Consider the following 22951-nt stretch of genomic DNA (forward strand, 5'->3'; position numbering starts at 1 on the left):
AGCCTGGGTCCCCGACACGCTAACCTGCAGTGCACAACCTCCTGAGTTGTCCTCCGGCGTAGTGGGACTCCCTTTTGTGTCTGCGGGTGAGCTCAAGTTCACTCCTCTTCCAAGTGCCTGTTCCGGTACTTCTGCAGGTGCTGCCTGCTTCTGTGAGGGCTCCCTGACTTGCTGGACACCCCCTCTATCTCCTCATCCAAGTGGCGACATCCTGGTCCCTCCTGGGCCACAGCTGCATCCAAAAACCCTAACCACGACCCTTGCAGCTAGCAAGGCTTGTTTGCGGTCTTTCTGCGTGGGAACACCTCTGTGAGCTTCTTCACGATGTGGGACATCCATCCTCCAAAGGGGAAGTTTCTAGCCCTCTTCGTTCTTGCAGAATCCACAGCTTCTACCATCCAGTGGCAGCTTCTTTGCACTCTCAGCTGGCATTTCCTGGGCATCTGCCCACTCTCGACTTTGTCGCAACTCTTGGACTTGGTCCCCTTGTTCCACAGGTACTCTCGTCCAGAAATCTACTTTGGTTGCATTGCTGGTGTTGGTCTTCTTTGCAGAATTCCCCTATCACGACTTCTGTGCTCTCTGGGGAATATAGGTGCCCTTTACACCTACTTTTCAGGGTCTTGGGGTGGGCTATTCTTTTAACCCTCACTGTTTTCTTACAGTCCCAGCGACCCTCTACAAGCTCACATAGGTTTGGGGTCCATTTGTGGTTCGCATTCCACTTTTGGAGTATATGGTTTGTGTTACCCCTGTACCTATGTGCTCTCATTGCAATCTATTGTGACTGTACATTGCTTGCATTGCTTTCTATTGCTATTACTGCATATTTTTGGTATTGTGTACATATATCTTGTGTATATTTGGCATCCTCATACTGAGGGTACTCACTGAGATACTTTTGGCATATTGTCATAAAAATAAAGTACCTTTATTTTTAGTATATCTGTGTATTGTGTTTTCTTATGATATTGTGCATATGACACCAGTGGTATAGTAGGAGCTTTGCATGTCTCCTAGTTCAGCCTAAGCTGCTCTGCTATAGCTACCTTCTATCAGCCTAAGCTGCTAGAAACACCTCTTCTACACTAATAAGGGATAACTGGACCTGGTACAGAGTGTAAGTACTCCTTGGTACCCACTAAAAGCCAGGCCAGCTTCCTACATGCATGATGGGATAGCAATCTGATTTCTCAGGTGTATGACTACATTTCAAAATTATATACTGCATGCCAGAAACCAGATTTAGGTATTAGCACAACTTTTTTGTCTAGGCTTTTCTCTGGAAAAATACCTTTAACCAATTATTCACGGGGGAGAGCTGCAAGGTTACAAGCGGCACTAAGGCATCTCATGACAATGCAGACTCTTTGGTATAAGGTACACATATGGGTATTGTAAGATCGGGTAACCTCCGTGCCTAATCTGTAAAATAATAAGTGTCAGTGCCCAAAGTTTTGCTCAGAAGCCTGTGGCCCACCTTTCGAAGGTCAAGGTGCCGAATGCCAAGACTGCATAGTCTTCATTCCACTTTATGCCTCTTTAATGCTCCACCTGATAATCCCGGACTATTTATATCACTCTTTCAGATTCTTTTTCACCTCTGCTTTCTTCCTATGTCACTGTTTTTCCGTTTTTTCTTTCTGCTTCCTTTTTGTCTTTTGTGTTTTTTAGGGTCAAGCCTGCAAGTGCATGTGCTAAAGCATGCGTCTTGCTTGCAAGGCTCTGTTGTGTACGGTAAAGGGCTTGGAGCCCGCCTCTCACTCTTCTTTAAGTCTCGTAATTCGTCAAGGGATGCCTTGCATAATTTCCATTCCTCTGCCTGGAGCAGTTTAGCTTAGTTTACTGCATTTATAGAGCACATGGGTACCCGAAGGCTTCCCAGGGCTAAAGCTGAACCACTAAACTAGGAAGTGCCCATACTGAGAATAATAACATCTTTAGTTTCCTGCGAAAGGAGGATTCCGAATTGTCTTGACGAAGTTCCAAAGGGAGAGAGTTCCAGAGGTAGGCCGCTTTGAAGGCAAAGAATCTGCCTCCCCATATTGCTTTCCTAACACAAGGGTTGTTAATTAGCAACGCCGAGCATGATCTGATTGCCCTCTGTGGGGTATAAAATGTTATGATTTGCCTAAGGAAGTCCGGACCCTTATTATGAAGGGCTTTATGTACCATGCACATGGCTTTAAATTAATATGCTGTTCTATAGGAACAAGGCAGTAAAGCCAGTGCTGATTTAACAGAAAGATGTCTAGGAATGTTCATGAGTAGATGAGCAGCAGCATTCTGCACAACCTGCAATCTCTTTTTTACGTAACTGGGAGAACTCAGGAAAAGAGAATTTCCATAGTCTAAGCGTGACAATATATGGGCCTGAATGATGAGTCTTTTGGCCAAAAATGGGAGAACTTTGAAAATTTTCCTGATAGTTCTTAGCAGGCTGAAACAGGTCACAGCCAACATTTTGGAGTGGCATTCCATCGAAAGACGGGGGTCTAACCAGAAACCTAAGCTCTTTATATTCTCTTTAGGTGGAGCGAGATCTTTTAATCCTTCCAAAACAGGGGCCGGGGACTTGAGAAGAGAAAAGTTCCCAACCAACATTACTTCTGATTTCTCATCATGGAGTTTAAGTTTGGAGTTGGCCTTCCATCTGGCCACATCTGGAAGACAAGAGTATAAATTAGCCTATTCCAGGTTGACATTGGTAGAGAGAGAGAGAGAGAGAAAGAGAGAGAGAAGACCAGTTGAGTCTCATCAGCATAGGATACTAAGGAAAGACCATACAATTCCACAATGTTGGCTAAACTGGACATTTAAATGTTAAAATGAGTGGGACTCAAAGAAGAGCCTTGTGGGACCCCACAGGTAAGAAAGAACGTGTTTGAAAAAAATGAACGGTCAAGAACTTGTAAGGTCCTATCTCTCACAAAGGAAGAGAACCAATTGAAAGTGGCCCCTTCGATTCCTACCAGTGAAGTTCTTTGAAGTAATATATTATAGTCCACAGTATCAAATGCAGCCCTTAGATCTAGTAAGATGATAGCTGTGCATCCACCTGAATCTAATCGTTGTCGAGTGGCTTCTGTAACGGCTAAAAGAGCAGTTTCAGTACTGTGGTGTGGTCTGAAGCTCATTTGAGTGGGATGGAGAAGTTTATGTCTTTTGAGAAAACCTGTCAATTGATTATTGACGTGTTTTTCGATTATTTTGGATGCTATGGGGAGAATAGCAATTGGTCTGTAATTACTAAGAAGGGTTGCATCGAGCCTGTTTTTTTTAAATAAGGGTTTAACAACCATATACTTCCAATGTTGGGGTATAAGGCAAGGTATCAGAGAGTAGTTTAGGATATCAGTTAATACAGGCACTAAGATATCCGAGCCCAGAGCTAAAATATATGGGGGAGCGGGATCTAAAGGAGATCCAGATTTGATTGTGGATAGATAGTTTGTTACTAAGTCTTCAGTCAATAGTTGAAAAACTGAGAGTATAGCTCTAGGAAGCTGGGAATTGTACTGGACTAGCAAATCTGTCTTTTGAGAAGAAATAGGAGAGAAAGTTGCTTGAATATCAAGGATTTTCTTTTGAAAGAAGTATGCCAGGGACCAAGCAGTGATTGAGTCAACTTAATTAGTGCCCGTCCACTGCTCCCGACGTAATCGAGGCACTATTTTGTTCTTTTTAACTTCTAGTGCCCTGCAAACAGAAGCTTTGTGATTGGTTAAATGTGCCCAGGAGGGCAACCAAATTGCAAAGTTTTACTTTTTAAAGCTAACTTTCTTTTATTTTGCCAAGTCGTCATTTCTCACTTTCCACTCATGTTTTTTGTTTTTGCTTGTGGGCGCTCTCCTCAAAAGATAACAACTAACTTGTTCAAAATATTGCAAAGTGACATTATTTCTTTATTATGTGTAATCTCTGAATTTATGCTTTAACACCTAATCGTGCAGTGCACCCAAATCCACCCCAATACAATCAGCCCTACTACAAGCCACTCCAATCCACCCCACTTTACCCCACACCAATCCAGCCCACCCCAATCCAGTTCACTCCAACCCACCCCACTCCAATCCTCCCAACTCAACCCAACCCACCCCAATATAATCTGCCCCAGTCCAATCGCCCAACTCTAATAAAAAAAGTATGCATCGCTCCAAAACAATCTGCCCCACTCCAATTCAAAAGTCTGCCCCACTCTAATGTGCCCCTCTCCAATCCAAAACAATATGCTCCACTCGAATCCAAAACCATCTGCCCCATTTTACTCCAGAACAATCTGCCCCACTCCAATCTGCCCCATTCTAAAACAGTCTGCCCCACTGCAATCTACTCCACTCCATTCAAAACAATCTGCCCCTTTGCAATCCAAAAAATCTGCCTCACTCCAACCCTAAACAATCTGCCCACCTCAGTTCACCTCACTCCAGTCTGCCCCACTCCTATCCACACCACTCCTATCTGCCCCACTTAAATCCAAAACAATCTGTTCCACTCCAATCCGCCCCACTCCAATCTAAAACAATCTGCCCCACTCTAATCCACCACACTCCAGTCTGCCCCACTCCAATCAAAAACAGTCTGTCCTACTCCAATCCAACACAATACGCCCTGCTCCAGTCCAATCCACTTCACCCCAATCCACCCCACTCCATCCCTATTCCCCCCACTTCCATCTAATCCACCCCACACCAACCCAATCCACTCCACTCCAATCCATTTTAACACAATCTACCCCACTACAGTCTGCCCCACTGCAAACCAAATCAATCTGCCGCACTCCAGTGTGCCCCACTCCAATCCAAAAAACACTGTCCCACCCCAATCTGCCCCATTCCAATCCTAAACAATCTGCTCCACTCCAATCTGCCCTACTCCAATCCAAAACATTCTGCCCCACTCAATCCAAAACAGTCTGCCCCACTCCAGTCCAAAACAATCTGCCCAACTTCAATCCAAAACAGACTGCCCCACTCAAACTAGCCCCACTACAATCCCAAACAACTGCCCCACTACAATCCAATCCACCTCACCTCACCCCAATCCAACCCACACCATCCAAATTCACCCCACTCCAATCCACCACAATCCACCCCACTACAATCCAGTCCACCCCATGCCAATTCAATCCATCACACACAAATCCAATCCACCCTACCCAAATCCACTCCAGTCCAATCCACCCCACTCCAGTCCAGTCCAATCCACCCCACTCCAGTCTGATACACCCCACTCCAGTCTCATACACCCCACTCCAGTCCAACCCACCCTACTCCAAATCCAATCCACCCCACCCCAGTCATCCCACCTCACTCCAATCCAACCCACCCCAGTCCAATCCAATCCAATCCACCCCACTTCAATCAAGTCCACTTTTACCCAGTCCACCTCACTTAATTTCAATCTACCCCACTTCAATACAATTTACTTTAATCCACCCCACTCCAGTCCACATGAATCCACCCTACTCCCAACCAATCCACTTCACTCCAAACCACCTTCATGTACCCCATTTCAATCCAGTACACCCCTCTCCAATCAACCCCACACCAATCCAATCCACCCCACTCCAATCCAATCCACCCCATTCCAATCTAATTCACCCAACTCCAGTCTAATCCACCACAATCCACCCCAGCCCAATCAACCCCAATCCATTCCACCCCATCCTGATCAAATTCCCACTAATCCAATCCACCGCACTCAATCTAATCCACCCCACCACACCGTAATCCACCTCACTCAATCCAATCTACCCCACTCAATTCATCCACCTCACTCCAATCCACTCCAATTCAATACACTCCAATCTGACCCACCCCACTCCAGTCCACCCACTGCAGTCCAATCCACCCCATGTCCATCCATCTCACTGCAATCCACCCCAGTCCAATCCATCTGAGTCCAAAAATCCACACCTACCGCACCCCAATCCAATCCACACCCACCACACACCAATCCAATACACATCTCCAGTTCACCCCAATCCACCCCACTCCATTTCAATCCACTCCATCCCACTCCAGCCCACCTCACTCTACCCCATTCTACCTCACCCCATCCCAGTTCAGCCCACCATACTCCAATCCAATCCATCCAGCCTACCTCACTCCAATCCAATCTATTCCACTCCAATCTACCCCACTACAATCCACTGCAGCCCAATCTTAATCCACCCTAGCCCATCCCAGTTCAGTGCACCCTACCCCACTCCAATCGAATCCATCCACCCCACCCCACTCCAATCCAATTCATCCCACTGCATCCCAATATACCTCAAACCAATCCACCCCACATTTCAATCTTCCCCACTCCAGTCCAATCCACCCTACCCCACTCCACTCCACTCCAATCCACCCCACTCACTCAGGTATACCACACTGTACTCTAGTCCATCCAGTCTATCTCAATCCAATACACCCCACCACATCTGAGGTCAGTCTCCCCACTCCAATCCACTCCAAACTACTCCAATCGACCGACTCCAAACCAATGCACCCCAATCCAAATCACCCCACTCCAGTTCAATTTTAATCCACCCAAATCCAGTCCAATCTAATCCACCCCACTCCAGTCCTATCTATTCCATCCAATCCCACTCAAATCCAGTTGATCCCACCCCAATCCAATCTACCCACTCCCTGTCACTCCAATCCAAACCTCCACCACATTCAATCTAATCCACCAAACTCAAATCCACCCACCTCACCCCCATTTCAATCCACCCCACCCCACTCCACTCAATCCACCTCACTCTCCCCAATCTAATCCCCCATTCTACTCCAGTTTAATCCACCCCACAAATCTCAATCTACCCCAACCCACTCCACCCTATTCTGCCCCACTCCATGCTATGGCACTCTCTGCCACTGAACCAGTGAACTCTACTCCTCCTACTCCACTCTACGGCATTCAAACAAATTCACTCTACAACACTCTACTCCACTCTCACACTCCATGCTAGTAACTTTTAGCCATGCTAACCAGGAGCCACACTGGTGTACAACATGGCACAACACATTGGGAAAGCCAGTAGTTCTTGTATTGCTGACACCTATTGGCTTTTCTAATGCTTGTTCTCTCTTGCTGTGGTTAAAGAATAATGAGAAAAATAAGTTTCAGTCCCCAAAATAAGTATTGAGGAGCCTCACCTTCAACCACCGGCTCAAATTAGGCACTGGGTATCTAAAACTTGGCTTTCATTGAGGACCTTTGTTACTTATGTTATGTGTATTTGTAAAGCGCACTATCTCCCACAAGGGTAGCCTGGTGCTGAGCAGGTGTCACCTAGCCTAGCCCTGCCTGTGGCAGGTTGTTTAATTGAAAAGCCAGGTCTTTAGCTTCTTGCAGAATTGAAGAAGAGATGAGCAGGCTCTGGTTTGGGGTGGGAGGTCATTCCACACTTTAGGATCGATGTACTAGAGCGTCTCTCCTCCTGATCTGGCTCTGTGCATGCATGGGATATGTGCAAGTAGGAGTCCTGCGAATGGAGGTGTCTGGGTGGTCGTGGAAGGTGATGCAACTGTGCAGGCAGATTTAAGTAGATTCAGGTAGGTGGGGATGTGAATCATGCATTGCCTTGAATGTGTGTGTGTGAGGAATTTGAATTTGAATAGAGCATATTTGGGTATCAGGAGCCAGCGGAGCTCCCGCAGGTGTGGTGTGCTGTGAGTTCTGTGCAAGTGGTAGAGGATAAGTCTGGTTGCCGAGTTCTGAATGGTTTGTAGTTTTTTTGTGAATTGGTGTACAGGGTGTTCCCATAGTCAAACTTGCTAGTGACTAGGATGTGAGTGTCAGTTTTTCTAGCATTACTTGGGACCAGTAGATGTTCTTCCTCAGCATCTTCAGGGTGTGGAAGTAGAATGCAGTAATGGCGTTAACTTGTGAGGTCCAGTTTGAAGTGTATGCCTATTCTGAGGTTTCTGGTGTGGGTCCTTTGTGTAGCTGTGGGCCCACGTTCAGCCAGCCACCTGTTGGAATCCAGTGGTGAGGTGTTCTTGCATAAGATGACTACTTCTGTCTTGTTGGCTTTGAGCTAGAGACAGTTGGCTTTTATCCAGTTAGCCACTTCGGTCATGCAGGTGGTGATCTTGCTTCTTGTACTGGGGGTCTTGTCCGAGAGGGTGAATATGAGTTGCGTGTAGCAGAGGATAGCGATATTGTGTGTGCCGATGACATTGGCCAGAAGTATCGTGTATAAACTGAAGAGGGTGGGTCTCAGCGATGAACCTTGAGGAATACTGCAGTTGAGCTTGCAGGCTTGTGAGGAGGAAAGTGCCAGGCAGTCAGCTTGTGTTCTATCTGTTAAGAAGGCGCAGAACCAGCTGAGAGTGGGTCCTTGGATGCCAATCCCATGCAGATGCCTGATGAAGATAGGGTGTGAGACTGTGTTAAATGTTACGGAGAGGTTCAGGAGAATGAGGGCTGCTGTGTCTCCTCTGTCAAGGATCATGCAAATGTCATCTGTGGTGACAATGGGTTCAGTTTTTATACTGTGGTTGAGCCTGAATCTGGACTGCATGACATCGAGGAGCTGGTGGTTGCTGAGCTGGTCAGTGAGATGTCAGTACATTAGTTTCCCTAATACCTTTGCCGGGTATAGCCGGAGGGAGATCCCTTTGTACTAGGAGAGCATGGCTGGGTCAGCTGAAGGTTTCTTGAGCAGGGGCTTGACAGTGGCATGTGTCCAGATATCAGGAACATGGCTGAGTTGATGGAGTCATTGAAGATGGGTTGAGGGCTTTGCTGATTGATAGTAGTCCTTTAGTTAGGGCGTGATAGGTGCAAGTGTCAGATGAAGCCCTTATGGTAGCAGCATTTTTGACATGGTGACTGCAGGCTACAAGATCAGGGTTTGTTCTTCGTTCATGATGGGAAGTTCAGATACAACAGTGATAGGGTCCGGTTGAGACTCAAAGTTGCTGTATATGGAAATGATTTTACTACAAAAGAATTACAAGAGCTTGTTGCAAAGTTCTTGCAAAGGGGTGATGTGGCTGAAGATGGTAGGAGGGAGTATGAAATCTTTGAAGATGGTGAAGATATCCTTGCTGCTGTTAGTCCTGGTAGTATGTATCTGCTGGTGGTAGCATCTTAGGGCTGATATGAAGAGGTTGTCATCTGTGGTGTCTTGACTTGTTCTCAGTTTGCGCCCCAGTTGCTTGCAGTGACAATTCATCAGCCTGAGTTGCCCTGTGTGCCAGCTGGCCTTTTGTAGTTGGGGTATGCTTGAGGGGTGCCAGGGTGTCGGCGCATGTGGTGATCCAGCTGTTAAGGTTTTTGATGGCTTTCAGCAATTTGTTGATGTGCTCGGGCTGGTGCTCAGAGAGGATGGACACCCACTCCTCTTCTGGGATGGTTTTCCATCTGCAGTGAGCGGTTCTGGTGGTGGGTCTGTGGCAGTGCGGGATGGGTAAGCTGAAACTGATGCAGTCATGGCAATGTTCCCTCTAATTGTTTTCCTCTATGTGCAGCAATAAAGGAGGTCTGGGCACTGCAGCGAAGACTGTGTTCTCAAGACAAACTCCAGCTTAACATGCAAGCCTATGCTGTATGCAAGCTACCAAAATCAGTAGCATAGAAAGAATGCCAAAGACCTTAATGCGAACCAGAAAAAAAAAAGTACCCCTTCACCTCTAGGTCAGCATTAAAAGACATCCATTACAGAGTTGCGGTGGGCTCCTTGCACCCCTGGGCATGGGTGCCACTACGTCTTGTGTACCTATAATTGATATCTATTGTCTATCTCCATGCCACTCTTATCACCTCCTCGCACCTTTTCTTATCTCTATTGACTTCCACTCAATCTGGGTCAGTTCTCCTTATTTCCTTCCTACAATTTTGTAATTTTTATTCTCTCCTTGCTCCTCCTTACCCGCCCCACTTATCGTTCTCTAGTTCTGCTTCACCCCGTCTCTCTCACGAACTCCCTCGACCTCCGTATCCTCTTCTCATTCTACCCTTTCTCTATCAAATCTTTGTCTTGACTATGTTTCTCTCTCACTCATATCCTTGTCTCTGATTTCCTTGTTTGTCGCGTTTTTGTCTACAAATCCGCTTGTTGTTGTCTTGTCATTCTTTCCTTCCTATTTCCCTCCGTTTTTCCTCTCCTCTCTCTATTTCACTCCACTTTCCTTTCCTCTTAATTTCTTACCTATTTACTTCTTCCTTTTTCTCTCACTTCCATAGCTCACCCTCTCCATGCATGTCTCTTTTTCTCTCTACACTCAAATCTCCCCTCTCACACTCCCAAATCGTATTTCCTTGCCATCTTTCCATTATTTCTGTCCTTCCTACTTTTCTTTTTTGCAATCCGGTACCTTTCTTTCTTGCCAGTTCCCATTCTTATCTATTCTCCTTTTTTTCTACTCTCCCACAATTCTTTCCATTTTGTCTTTCCTATCTCCTTGTCCATTTTCTAACAATGTCTCTCCTCTTCCTTTATTCCATATCCTGTACTTGCCCCACCATTCTTTCCCTCCTTAACATCGCTCCTCCATGCCTGCCCTCGTCCTTCCAACCTCTTTCTCTCCACCTCTGTTTCATTCCACCCTTTGTTTTTTCCTCATTTCTGCTTGATTTTCAACTTATCTGTCACCTTCCACCCTGCCTCTTTGCCCTCCTTGCCCTCCTGCACAAACCGAGTGATTGAATGTCTGGCTTCTGCTCTGCTGTAGCCTCTTTACAGTGCTTTACCACTGCCTGCCTGGGACCGGCTTCACTGTCGGTGGCAATGCCTCCTCCAAACCCCTCCCAGAGGAAGAGACCACACAGATCTAAAATCAGGGAGGCACTTCCATACAGTTCTTAGCAACATCAGAGTGAAACCAGTCTTGGGTTGTTTGTGTTCCAGGTCAGGGATGACCTGTTCTGGAAGTTCACCTGGACTGGTCCTATTGCAGCATGTTCAAGACAGATTTGCATATGGCTGGATCCAAACTGAGCTAGCATGGTGGGCAAAATACAGCAATGGTTTGGAATGCTACCCGGAGCGATTGTCAGTGCTTAGACATATTGCAAGCATTCCTCTCTTCACCTTTTGAGTGTATGGCGTTAAATAAACTGCAGTCAATGCAGAGACGACTGGACCTCTCTCAAGCCTGGGCTGTGGTGCCATTGCACTGGCTGCAGCAAAAAAAACAACCACCTCTGACTAAAATCACATGTTAAGATCACAGTATTTATGACACTTGCTATCTCTTCTGCCTTACTTGTCTAACTTCTCTAGAACTCTCACAAGGTAATGGGTCAGATGGCCTTTGCCAAGCTAGACGCCCCCAACCCTTGTTACTACTAAGAGGCCTGCATCCACACCTCACCACTTATGATGGCTTTAGAAAAGGAATGTCGATGTGGTTGTTTGGCCCTCTTGTCATTATATAGAGCTTGATACTCTGGAAAAAGTTGTACTGTATTCTGATTTGCGTTGTGATTCTGGGCACCCTTTTGGGCTGCGTGGCTGGTAAGGATTTTGGATATAGTGTGGCCCATATGCGAGGTGTTGGGTGAGGTTCAAAGACATGATTCAAACATTGTAGGAGGCTGGACTGGCTTGTAGTGAGTACCAAGGGGTACATACTCCTTGCACCAGGCCCAGGTATCCCTTATTAGTGTAGAGGGGTGTCTAGCAGCTTAGGCTGATAGAAAAGGTAGCTTAGCAGAGCAGCTTAGGCTGAACTAGGAGACGAGTGAAGCTCCTACAGTACCACTAGTGTCATATGCACAATATCATAAGAAAACACAATACACAGATATACTAAAAATAAAGGTACTTTATTTTTATGACAATATGCCAAAGTATCTCAGTGAGTACCCTTAGTATGAGGATAGCAAATATACACAAGATATATGTACACAATACCAAAATATGCATTAATAGCAATAGATAACAGTGCAAACAATGAATAAGCACAATAGAATGCAATGGGGGCACATAGGGATAGGGGCAACACAAACCATATACTCTAGAAGTGGAATGTGAACCACGAATGGACCCCAAACCTATGTGACCTTGTAGAGGGTCGCTGGGACTGTAAGGAAACAGTGAGGGTTAGAACAATAGCCCACCCCAAGACCCTGAGAAGTGGGTGCAAAGTGCACCTAAGTTCCCCAAAGAGCACAGAAGTCGTGATAGGGGAATTCTGCAGGAAAGACCAACACCAGCAATGCAACAACAATGGATTTCCAGACGAGAGTACCTGTGGAACAAGGGAACCAAGTCCAAAAGTCACGATCAAGTCGGGAGTGGGCAGATGCCCAGGAAATGCCAGCTGTGGGTGCAAAGAAGCTGCACTGGATGGTAGAAGCTGTGGATTCTGCAAGAACGATAAGGGCTAGAAACTTCCCCTTTGGAGGATGGATGTCCCACGTCGTGAAGAGTCGTGCAGAGGTGTTTTCGTGCAGAAAGACTGCAAAAAGCCTTGCTAGCTGCAAAGGTCGCGGTTAGGGTTTTTGCTTGCTGCTGTGGCCCAGGAGGGACCAGGATGTCGCCAATTGCGTGAGGAGACAGAGGGGGCGTCCAGCAAGACAAAGAGCCTACTCAGAAGTAAGCAGCACCCACAGAAGTGCCGGAACAGGCACTACAAAGTGGAGTAAACCGGAGCTCACCCGAAGTTGCACAAGAGGGTCCCACGAAGCCGGAGGACAACTCAGGAGGTCGTGCAATGCAGGTTAGAGTGCCGGGGACCCAGGCTTGGCTGTGCACAAATGAAATCCTGGAAGAGTGCACAGGAGCCGGAGTAGCTGCAAAACACGCGGTTCCCAGCAATGCAGTCTAGCGTGGGGAGGCAAGGACTTACCTCCACCAAACTTGGACTGAAGAGTCACTGGACTGTGGGAGTCACTTGGACAGAGTTGCTGAGTTCAAGGGACCTCGCTCGTCGTGCTGAGAGGAGACCCAGAGGACCGGTGATGCAGTTCTTTGGTGCCTGCGGTTGCAGGGGGAAGATTCCGTCGACCCACGGGAGATTTCTTCTGAGCTTCTAGTGCAGAGAGGAGGCAGACTACCCCCACAGCATGCACCACCAGGAAAACAGTCGAGAAGGCGGCAAGATCAGCGTTACATGGTCGCAGTAGTCGTCCTTGCTACTTTGTTGCAGTTTTGCAGGCTTCCAGCGCGGTCAGCAGTCGATTTCTTGGCAGAAGGTGAAGAGAGAGATGCAGAGGAACTCTGATGAGCTCTTGCATTCGTTATCTAAGGAATTCCCCAAAGCAGAGATCCTAAATAGCCAAAAAAGGAGGTTTGGCTACCTAGGAGAGAGGATAGGCTAGCAACACCTGAAGGAGCCTATCAGAAGGAGTCTCTGACGTCACCTGCTGGCACTGGCCACTCAGATTAGTCCAGTGTGCCAGCAGCACCTCTTTTTCCAAGATGGCAGAGGTCTGGAGCACACTGGAGGAGCTCTGGGCACCTCCCAGGGGAGGTGCAGGTCAGGGGAGTGGTCACTCCCCTTTCCTTTGTCCAGTTTCGTGCCAGAGCAGGGCTGGGGGATCACTGAACCGGTGTAGACTGGCTTATGCAGAAATGGGCACCATCTGTGCCCATGAAAGCATTTCCAGAAGCCGGGGGGGGGGGGCTACTCCTCCCAAGCCCTAACACCTTTTTCCAAAGGGAGAGGGTGTAACACCCTCTCTCTGAGGAAGTCCTTTGTTCTGCCTTCCTGGGCCAAGCCTGGCTGGACCCCAGGAGGGCAGAAACCTGTCTGAGGGGTTGGCAGCAGCAGCAGCTGCAGTGAAACCCTGGGAAAGGTTGCTTGGCAGTATCCGGGTCTGAGCTAGAGACTCGGGGGATCATGGAATTGTCTCCCCAATGCCAGAATGGCATTGGGGTGACAATTCCATGATCTTAGACATGTTACATGGCCATGTTCGGAGTTACCATTGTGACGCTATACATATGTCGTGACATATGTATAGTGCACGCGTGTAATGGTGTCCCCACACTCACAAAGTCCGGGGAATTTGCCCTGAACAATGTGGGGGCACCTTGGCTAGTGCCAGGGTGCCCACACACTAAGTAACGTAGCGCCCAACCTTTACCAGGTAAAGGTTAGACATATAGGTGACTTATAAGTTACTTAAGTGCAGTGGTAAATGGCTCTGAAATAACGTGGACGTTATTTCACTCAGGCTGCACTGGCCGGCCTGTGTAAGAATTGTCAGATCTCCCTATGGGTGGCACAAGAAATGCTGCAGCCCATAGGGATCTCCTGGAACCCAATACCCTGGGTACCTCAGTACCATATATTAGGGAATTATAATGGTGTTTCAGTATGCCAATGTAAATTGGTGAAATTGGTCACTAGCCTGTTAGTGACAATTTGGAAAGAAATGAGAGAGCATAACCACTGAGGTTCTGGTTAGCAGAGCCTCAGTGAGACAGTTAGTCATCACACAGGGAACACATACAGGGCACACTTATGAGCACTGCGGCCCTGGCTGGCAGGGTCCCAGTGACACATAGACTAAAACAACATATATATACAGTGAAAAATGGGGGTAACATGCCAGGCAAGATGGTACTTTCCTACAAACATGCTTCCGTGAGGAGTGCTCCAGATAAGTATGAGGTGCCGCAGAGAGTGTGAAAATCAACCTACCATTTAAAAAAACAGTTAAATGAATTGACACAGCTACATTTTCAGTCACCCCTGAAATGTTAATGTTTGTACATTTGATAATTTAGCACTCTGTAAGAACCATAAGCAAATTATATCTGGTAAAGCAGGGTTATATATTCTTTACTAAACGGAACATGTCAACAGAAATTTGTCATGCTCAGTGCCGGGTGCAAACCATTTTATTCTCATGCTTTAGGGGCCCCTTGGCTTTGGCCTCTTCATTGCGTCCTGATTTTACACAGCACAGCAACATTTGCTCTACATTGATCATTTGCATTAGCACGCAGTAAGAACACAAATCGTCATAAAATATTGACAAGTACCTGTTTAGAGATTCTGGCCCACATTTACTTACACTTTTCACTGCGTTTACTTAAAAAAAGTGATGCAAACTCAGTACTCAGTGTTGTAGTGGGATTTACTTTCCAACGAAAATCATGATTTGTGTGGGAAAGTTGCCCACAGTAACACACATTGGCTCTATGCCCTACACTGTGCTACTTTGCATCAACAGGGCTTACAATGGGTGGCGCATAGGCATTCCCGTGTAACCATGCATGGGTACGTAAATCCCTCTCTACTAACATTTATACACAGGGATTTGAGTAAAACAATTACATTTCATTGAAGCAGGCGTAATAGTGGAGCAACATTTAAAAGTTTTTCAAACTTTGCATGTGTGTTGCACTATACAGCTCACAAACAATGGGAATATTCTTAAATGATATTTTTGTACTGAAAGGATTCCCTTCCAGTACAAAGCCTATGCTTGACAGAACGCCCCTGTACTAAGGTCAGGGCCACTGGAGTGATGCAACTTTTCTGGCAGTGACGTTTTCCGCATAACACATATGCCACATAATCTATCATCTCCTTACAAACTGCAGACTTTAATCCCAAAAATTAGTTTCTAATTTGAATGGATCAAAAGTTACTAAAGTCACGACTTCCTATATTGCTGCAGAGTTCCTGGTGCTCTGCACGGTCCAAGCATGCAGGGGCGCAAATGGGTTTGCCTTTGGCATGCCAGTGGTGGGACCACGCTGCAGCCAACATTAAATAGTTCCTGGGAGGAGCACAAGGTACCATGGGCAGGAAACTGCTTCCTGTGCATTTCATTCGCCATGATATTGCCCAAAATAACTAGCTAATGGCAAATGACCAAGGAGAGACACATGGGGCCATATTTATACTTTTCGACGCACAACTGCGCCAACGCAGTTGTGCGTCAAAAAATCTAACGCCGGCTAACGCCATTCTGAAGCACCAAGCGGGCGCCGTATTTATTCAATGACGTTAGCCGGCGTTAGCCGGCGGAGCTGCCTGGTGTGCGTAAAAAAAAATGACTTGCACCAGGCAGCGCCAGCGTAGGGGAATATGGAGCTTGGGCGTCAAAAAATGGGGCAAGTCAGGCAGAGGCAAAATTTTCACCTCAACCCGATTTGCGCCATTTTTTTTTACTCCCAACCCCCATTGAAATGACTCCTGTCTTAGCAAAGACAGCAGTCATGCCCCTTTGCCCAATGGCCATGCCCAGGGGACCTATGTCCCCTGGGCATGGTCATTGGGCATAGTGGCATGTAGGGGGGCACAAATCAGGCCCCCCTATGCCAAAAAAAAAAAAAAATACTTACCTGAACTTACCTTAAGTTCCCTGGGATGGGTCCCTCCATCCTTGGGCGTCCTCCTGGGGTGGGCAAGGGTGGCAGGGGGGGTCCCTGGGGGCATGGGAGGGCACCTCTGGGCTCCTTCCGAGCCCACAGGTCCCTTAACGCCTGCCCTGACCAGACGTTAAAAAACGACGCAAAAGCGGCTGGACGTCATTTTTTTTGACCCGCTCACTCCCGGGCGTCATTGTTGCCCGGGAGTGTAAATACGGCGCACATGCCTCGGAGTAATTTTTTAGACGGGAACGCCTACCTTGCATATCATTAACGCAAAGTAGGTGTCCACGCTAAAAAATGACGCAAACTCCATGAACTTTGGCGCTAGACGCGTCTAACACCAAAGTATAAATATGGAGTTAGTTTTGCGTCGGATTTGCGTAAAAAAAAAGACGCAATTCCGGCGCAAACAGAGTATAAATATGCCCCTCGGTTTGCTGCTTCATGGAAAAAGCAATACAACAATGGATAGAGATCTCCACCACTGCCTGAATGTCCTTTCCTACTTTCTTTTCACAAACCTTCCTGGAAGTACTCCTGAAAAGGTGCTCTAAGTACAGGTTTCCAGCCATAAGAATGGTGCATCATGTTTAGGTTTGCAGGCATATGCCTAGGAATGTCACTTTTTCAGCAGGCGCCTATTCTTGCTGTGTGGAGTTCTCCGAAGTGGAGATCTTTGTACCGGGGTTTAGGAATCCCTCTGCTAAATCACAATTTTCTTCTCCTTTATCTCCATTGGTAAAATATCTTTGTCTTTGGAGAAAGCTCTTCCACTACACCCAAGTAAATCTAGAGGTGATCTGTTCCTATTTCCACCACTAGAAGGTAACATACTCCAGTCCCAGACCAGAGTCAATCCCTGACCATTTCCAGGGTGGAAAGGGATCAGAGAGGAGCTTGCGAATGTTTATAAACATATCTGTTTGTGGGCATCCATAAAAAAAATAAAACAAAAACCACGCTTGGGAACCCGCACTAAACACTCAATGGGTGGGATATATTCATCTCTGCATTTGTGGCAGAGATCTTTGCAAAGGCAAATAGGTTTCCGCTTGCCTGGAATCCCTGCGTGTATTCTTGGCATGCATAGCAAAGGTAAATTTGGGTGTAAACTGAGACCAAATGCACTATTTATGAAAAGGCACTAAAAAGCGTTACGTTTTGAAAGTGAAGTGGATTGTGCCACAAATTGAATGGTTGGAAGAGGTGTCATTTCTAGCTATCAGCTGAAACTAAACTTTCACTGTTGTCTGTCTGCAATGAACTCTGGCAGTGGAAACAGATAAACTTGCATCTTGAACTGCACTGCAGGGAGAACACACCACTTATTTCTTCTTGGAAATGGCCCTTCCCAAACCTTTTGCCTTCGTCCTTCTACCTTTTGATGAATTTTTTTTTGTTGGCCTTAGGACTCTGTGCACGTTATTACTGCGAACCAGCGCTAAAGTGCTTGCATCCACTCCCAAAACATGGTACAATTGGCATATTTAAATCATTTGTAAGTCCCCTGTAGAGTGGTACACCATATACCCATGCCTGTAACTTAAATTTTATCAGTGGGCCTTCACTTATTGTGTGACCCACCTAAGTAGACCTCTAAAACTTGTTTTAGGCCTGCCATTGCAGCCTGAATGCAGTGTCCCACTGCCATGTCAATCTGGCACCTAAACACCCTTGCTCACCGTTAAACTCTCCTTTTACTACATATGAGTCACTCCTAAGGTAGGCCCTAGGAAGGCCATAGGGCATGGTGCTGTGAAGTTAAAAGGTAGGAAATGTACTTTTTTACAAGATGTGGTAATGAAAAACTCCCAGATTTGTTTTTCACTACTCTGAGGCCTACCTTTCCGATGGGGTAACATTGGGGATTCCTTAATGAGCTGTAATTCCTAAATGAGATGAGGTAGATATGTCATGTTTGGTTCCATAATGAGCTGTAATTCCTAAATGAGATGAGGTAGATATGTCATGTTTGGTACCTATTAAATTGTAATGCTGAACCTTCTTTAATGGTGAAGGTTGGATTTATCATTACAATTTATAAAAGGCAGGCAACTTTTAGAAAGTTGGGATTTTCCTGTCCTTAGCCCTTTATGCCTGCAGCCTGTCTTGGGTCAAATGACTGGGTGTAGCTGACAGACTTTGTGAATTTCTCCCAGACAGTCACACAATACTGGGATTAGATGTACCTTAATGAGTGATCAACTGTCAGGATGGGGGGGCAGAGCTGAGTACAGCCCCAATTGCACCTGAATAGGCTGTGGGCCTCATTATGAGACTGGCGGATTTGAGACTCCAGGCGGTCCAACCGCCACATTATGACCTCGGCGTTTGGACTGCCGTCTCCACCAGGAACATGTCTCCCGATGGGCTGACGGTGGTTGGACTCATGGTTAGCCACGGTGGTGCTGAGTTAAGCACCGCCATGCTGATCACGAGTCCCCTTTCCGCCAGCCCTTTCATGGCAGTTTAACTGCAATAAAAAGGCTGTCAGATAGGAAGTGCTGGGGGCCACAAGGGGGGCCCTCTACTGCCCACAACCATCTCAAAGGCAGTGCAAGGGCCCCCCTGCCCAGCACCCTGTTGTTGTGCTATGGTATCGGCCTCGGCTCCCTTAAGGCGACTTGCATAAAAGAAGACCTCCACCTTCAGGAAGTCATACTCATCCGAAGCCGCCATGGAACCAGAACCAGACGACATCCCGCTGCTCCTGCTCGCCCAAAGATTCCTGAATCTTTGACGACGACAGCAACCGTAAGTACAAACTCACCTGTTAGTGTTGTATACTGTCATTTTATGTACACTCACACAACATACAATCAGGTAGGGGGTGTGAGGGCGACACTCATCTAACAGCACACTGACATGCACACTCACATACAGCCACACACACCGCACATAAACATGACACGCTACAGTCACCTCACACACACGTCACAAACACACACAGGTATGCACAGAAACACTGCCTAGGCCCAGTCTCACACAGTACCACACAACACCACAACTGCACCGTCCCCAATATATTGGCCAACACTCACTATAGATAAGACACAGGAACACATCACACATACAACACAATGTACAACCAACAGGAAACAACCACACACAATCATGCAACCATACAATCATGCACACACACACACATTGTATCCATCAGATCATGCACAAAACACACATAGTCAAAGTACAAAAAGCCACACAACACTGCAACAAACACGTCAACACAAACACCACTCAATAACATGACAATAACACTTTACAAACATACACATGCCCATCACACAAAACACACCCTATCCCTGGGGGTCAAAAGCACTGCACACACACACGCACACAGCACAAACAAGCAAGGAAGCACAAGCACCACACACGTACAGCTACTCACACAAAAACATCGTCAGTCAGGAAGAACTCCGTCCCTATGAAAAGAAATGCAGGACAAAGATGTAACCACAAAACCAACAACTGCTTGGTTGTAGTGTATTTGGTTATAGTGTATTTTGTAATAAATAACGTTAATTTCCAATCCCATAGGCCAGTCCAAATGTGGCATTAGTGTTAGTGTTAGCCCAGCACCTGACCTGACTGCCATGTAACCTCCACAGGCTGGGGGAACCAAGGGGGCAGGCAGGTACCTCAGGGATTATCAGGGGTGAGGGAGTTTGGGGGGCATTAAACTTAGACTTGGGAGGGGTACCTTTGGGATTTGGCTTATGGGGTGGGTTTAGGTTTAGGCTTGGGTCTTCATGGAAGGGTAGACTTCTTGGCAGGGGAGGAGAATGGGTACTGGCAGGGTGTAGGGGAGGCCTTGGAGGTGGAAGGGACTGACTTGGGGAGGGTCACAGAACATTTAGGTGTTTCATGGGGAGAGAAGTAGGGTAAAGGGCAAACTCCAAAAGGAAAGCTTTTCAGACACACGGGGACAGTCATAGCAAAAGGGTTTGGATATGGAGGTAGAGGGAATGGTTTTCTGAGGTGTTGGTGTGGATGTCTTAGGTGCATGTTTGTGGGAGGTATTCTTGTGGGTGGTGGGTGTCTGTTGGGTGTGTGAGTAAGGGTGTTTATGTGTCTAGGGATGAGGGGATAGCGGTGCAGGGGGATGCCGTGGTGGGTGGGTGACTGTTGGGGTGGTGACTGCAGGAATGGTGGATGTGCTGCATGTAAGAGTGTCTGTGGTTGTTGTGTCTGTGGGTGTAGTGATTGGGGTGTATGTATGAGGGTCTGCTGTGGTGCTGTCTGTGGGTAGGACAGGTATAGTGGCTGGATCTGTGAATGTTGGTTTGGTGTCTCCCGGTGTGTCAGGTGTGCTGTCTGTGATGCTGGGGGTCATGGGGTGTCAGGGTAGGTTGTGACTGTTGCTGTGGGTGTAGGTGTATGTTGCTTGTGTGCATGCCGGTGGTGTGTCTCGTGGTGCTTATTTTTGTCTGAACTACCTTTGGATGTTGAGGTGATGCATGCTTGTCTATCTGTGTGCTTTGGCTGGGTTTGGGAAGAGGGGTTTGCGACTTGGAAGAGGAAGGTGGAGGGGGGGACGGGAGACAAAGGGTGACTGGCTGCCATCAGTATGTAGGCCAGAGCCTGAAAGGGTCTCTGTAGGCCAGCTAGTGCACCGTGAATACCCTAAAGGAACGCATTACTCTGTTGGATCTGAGTTGCCAGTTCCTGGATGGAGCTATGTGCTGTAAATCAAATTTCATATTTGACATCAAATCGAGATATTTGTGACGTGTATGTGAATATAGTCATGATGTATAGATTTGATCATTCACCTAGAAAATGTTTTTGTCCCACATAGTTACCCTGGCATGAGGAGAGGAAGACAACCTCCAGTGTACCGCCCACTAGCAGACCAGCACACCATGGAGTAGAGACACGTAATACAAATCTATCGCCTGAATAGGTATACAATCATGGATCTATGTCGTCAGTTGGAGCCAGACCTGATGCCTGCCATTCGCAATCCTAATAGCATACCTCCCACCATTCAAGTCATGTCATTGCTATACTTCCTGGGCACTGGGTCCTTTCAGAGTACAGTGGCCTTAACTGCAAGAATGTCTCAGCCCATATTCTGTCTGGTTTTGAAGGCTGTACTGTCTGCTTTGTTGAAACACCTGGACAGCTACATCAGATTTCCCCAAAGTAAGGATTTGGCCTATGTGAAGGCAGACCATTATGCTTTGGGACACATTCCACGTGTGGTTGGTGTAGGAAGGTAGACTCTTTCTAGCCTTGTTACCCCCACTTTTGGCCTGTTTGTGAGTATATGTCAGGATGTTTTTACTGTCTCACTGGGATCCTGCTAGCCAGGACCCCAGTGCTCATAGTGGAAACCCTATTTTGTCAGTGTGTTTGATATGTGTCACTGGGATCCTGCTAGCCAGGACCCCAGTGCTCATAGTTTGTGGACTATGGGGGGTCATTATGACCTTGGCGGGCGGCCCCCGCCGCCCGCCAGGCGGTAACTGGCGTGTGGCCGCCAATGCGGCCGCACTCACGCGGCCCCCATTATGACATTCCCGCTGGGCCGGCGGCGCAAACCAAGATTGCGCCCGCCGGCCCAGCGGGGATGAGGCCGCAACATAGGAGCCGGCGGTGTTGCGGCCGTGCGACAGGTGCAGTTGCACCCGTCGCGCTTTTCACTGTCTGCTATGCAGACAGTGAAAAGCTGGCCGGGGCCCTGTTAGGGGCCCCCAGGACACCCCTTACCGCCAGCCTTTTCCTGGCGGTGCAAACCGGCAGAAACAGGCTTGCGGTAGGGGTGTCACCGCCTGGGGATTATCACCGCCAGGGCTAAAACGGCGGGAAACCGCCGGCCCCGGCGGTGCGACCGCGGCGCTTCCGCCGTGGTCGTAATAGGGATGGAAGCACCGCCAGCCTGTTGGTGGTGCTTCCGTCCTATTAGCCCTGGCGGTCTCGGACCGCCAGGGTCAAAATGACCACCTAAGTGTGTTACCTGTGTGGTGCCAAACTGTATCACTGAGGCTCTGCTAACCAGAACCTGTGTTTATGCTCTCTCTGTTTTTAAAATTGTCACTGCAGGCTAGTGACCATTTTCACCAATTCTGATTTGCACACTAGAACACCCTTATAATTCCCTAGTATATGGTACCTAGGTACCCAGGGTATTGCAGTTCTAGGATATCCCTATGGGCTGCAGCATTTCTTTTGCCACCCATAGGGAGCTCAGACAATTCTTACACAGGACTGCCAATGCAGCCTGAGTGAAATAACATCCACGTTATTTCACAGGCATTTTACACTGCACTTAAGTAACTTATAAGTCACCTAAATGTCTAACCCTCACTTGGTGAAGGCTAGGTGCAAAGTTACTAAGTGTGAGGACACCCTGGCACTAGCCAAGGTGCTCCCACATTGTTCAGGGAAATTTCCCCAGTCTTTGTGAGTGTGGGGACACCATTACATGAGTGAACTACATATAGGTCAATACCTATGTGTAGGTTCACAATGGTAACTCCGAACATGGCCATGTAAGATCATGTCTAAGATCATGGAATTGTCCCCCCAAGCCAAATCTGGTATTGGGGTGCCAATCCAATGCATCCTGGGGCTCCAGCATGGACCCCGGGTACTGCCAAACTAGCTCTCTCTTGGGTTTTCTCTGCAGCTACCGCTGCTGCCAACCCTCAGACAGGTTTCTGCCCT

The sequence above is a fragment of the Pleurodeles waltl genome, chromosome 3_2 (genome assembly GCF_031143425.1).
Source record: "Pleurodeles waltl isolate 20211129_DDA chromosome 3_2, aPleWal1.hap1.20221129, whole genome shotgun sequence".
Taxonomy (NCBI): Eukaryota; Metazoa; Chordata; class Amphibia; order Caudata; family Salamandridae; genus Pleurodeles; species Pleurodeles waltl.